Source organism: Colobus angolensis, unplaced genomic scaffold (genome assembly GCF_000951035.1).
Source record: "Colobus angolensis palliatus isolate OR3802 unplaced genomic scaffold, Cang.pa_1.0 Scaffold28, whole genome shotgun sequence".
Taxonomy (NCBI): domain Eukaryota; kingdom Metazoa; phylum Chordata; class Mammalia; order Primates; family Cercopithecidae; genus Colobus; species Colobus angolensis.
This window is the reverse complement of record NW_012116043.1, coordinates 4,678,405-4,680,872: the sequence shown is the minus strand read 5'-3', so window position 1 is coordinate 4,680,872 and position 2,468 is coordinate 4,678,405. Positions and strand designations below refer to the sequence as shown.

At 51.6% G+C, this 2,468-nt stretch overlaps 1 long non-coding RNA gene across 1 annotated transcript; it reads left to right on the top strand.

Annotated features, from left to right (window-relative positions):
• The first annotated feature begins 81 nt into the window (after nt 1-81).
• LOC105516303 lies at nt 82-913 on the top strand. Its single transcript, XR_001002467.1, has 2 exons — nt 82-241; nt 650-913. It is a non-coding gene; the product is annotated as an uncharacterized LOC105516303 (long non-coding RNA).
• The last annotated feature ends 1,555 nt before the right edge of the window (nt 914-2,468 follow it).

Below are 2,468 nucleotides of genomic sequence, written 5' to 3'. Positions count from 1 at the left end.
GGGGCGAGGGAGGGGCAACGGATGAGGGGCCGCGCGCACGCAGCGCCTTCACGTGACTTCCTCCCTCCTCCCCCACCCGCTTCTCTGCGCCTGTCTCCGCCCCGCCTCCCTCCTAGGTGAAAGAAGATGATTCCCCCCCATGTTGACCACCCCCCAGGTTTCGCCGCCAAAAACAGACTCCGCCGGCTCTCCTCGGCCCGGTACCAGTTGTTGGATCCAAGAGAATTCCGGAACCCAAACGGTCCATTACCGCGGCTCTGGGGTGGGCGAGGGGTGAGGGGGCCGGGTTTCCGAGAAGGGGGAGGGGGAAAGGCGAAGGCCACCTAGGAGAGTCACATGACTACTGTTTCCGCCGGCGCTCACGGAGAGCTCGCGGTAATTCTGTTTCTCCGCCCTTTTTTCCCCGCGGCCTGTCGGGAAGAAGGTCCGCGTGCCAGGGCTACCGGGAGGTCGGCCGGAGGGCCGCGCGCATGCGCCCCGCGCCTCCTTTCAAACGGGCTAGGAAGGGCCTGGAGCTATTTTCAGAACCTGCTAGGGTGGGGAGCTACGGCCCAGGAAGTTACCTAGCACCGTTTCTGTCACTTGGAAAATCTCTTCGTTACCTAGTTAGTCCTAGAAACAAAATGTTTACATATTCATTGCTTGTTAGGCTCGCTGAAAGCACTTTTTTGGCAGTAAAACCGCAAGTAACCCGGAGCCCTCGGCATGTCCACGGCTAGAATCAGAGCCTAAGGCGTGTGAGCTCGGCCATCCCACGCCTGTCTTCTCACTTACCCGCAAGCCCAACATACCGGGGCTCCCAGTTAATGAATACTGAAGTGTAGGGCTGTCCCCACCGCTTCTTACTTCCTTGTCTTCATCTTTCGTTTTTATTAAGCTACCTAACGCAATAAACATATTACCTTGTTGGTAACCCTTTTGTAAAGTCATTCTGAAAGTGCTGTTTGACTCCGTTGCTTGGGTAATAAGCACGCCTGGGTGATTCTTGCCCCCTACTGGCTGCACATCCTACAAGCCTTGTGCTGAAAGCAAACCAAGTACCTCGAACAGTTGGAGGTTACAGTGGGAACTCTTCCAGAGACAGTATTCGGGAATGAAAGGAAAAAGTAGGCACAGAAAGAATAGGAAACTTTAGTGTATGTACACATAAATATGTATTATATATCTATGTATACGTTTATAAATATTTTTAAAGTGATGACTAATCGCTTTACTAATCACATTATTTCATTTAATCCTCTCACACACATAGGAAAAAAACCTATAAAGACAAAAATATTTTAGACCGGGTGCAGTGGCTAACGCTTGTAATCCCAGCACTTTAGGAGGCCGAGGTGGGCGGACCACCTGAGGTCAGGGGTTCGAGACCAGCCTGGCCAACATGGTGAAACCCCATCTCTGCTAAAAATACAAAATGTAGCCGGGCGTGGTGGCGGGCACGTGTAATCCCAGCTACTCGGGAGGCTGAGGCAGGAGAATCGCTTGAACCCATTAGGCGAAAGTTGCAGTGAGCCGAGATCGTGCCATTGCACTCCAGCCTGGGCGACAGAGCGAGAATCCGTCTAAAAAACAAACAGACAAAAAAAACTTTAGGCACAGGCCAGGTGTGGCGGCTCACGCCTCTAATCCCAACACTTTAGGAGGCTGAAACGGGGATCTCAGCCAGCCAGGAGTTTGAGACCAGACTGGGTAACAAAGTATAACCTCATCCTGACAAAAAACTTATTTTATTTTTGTTTTTGTTTTGAGACGGAGTGTCGCTCTGTTGCCCAGGCTGGAGTGCAGTGGCACGATCTCCGCTAACCGCAAGCTCCACCTCCCAGGTTCACGCCATTCTCCTGCCTCGGCCTCCCGAGTAGCTGGGACTACAGGCGCCCACCACCACGCCCGGCTAATTTTTTATATTTTTAGTAAAGACGGGGTTTCACCATGTTAGCCAGGATGGTTGCCATCTACCTCGTGATCTGCCTGTCTCGGCCTCCCAAAGTGCTGGGATTACAGGCATGAACCACCACGCCCAGCCTCGACAAAAAACTTTTAATTAGCCAAGTGTGATACCTAGTCCCAGCTACTCAGGAGGCTGAGGTAGGAGAATCACTTGATTGCCAAGAAGTTAGAGGCTACAGTGAGCAATAATCGTACCACTGCACTCCAGCCTGGGTAACAAAGTGAAACTCTATTTTTTTAATTTTTTTTTTTTTTTTGAGACAGAGTTTTGCTCTTGTTGCCCAAGCCGGTTTGCAATGGCATGATCTCAGCTCACTGCAACCTCCACCTCCCGGATTCAAGCGATTCTCCTGCCTCAGCCTACTGAGTAGCTGGGATTACGGGTGCCCACCACGACGCACGGCTAATTTTTTGTATATTTAGTAGAAGCAGGGTTTCACCATGTTAGCCAGACTGGTCTCAAACTCCTGACCTCAGGTGATCTGCCTGCCTCAGCCTCCCAAAGTGCTGGGATTACAGGC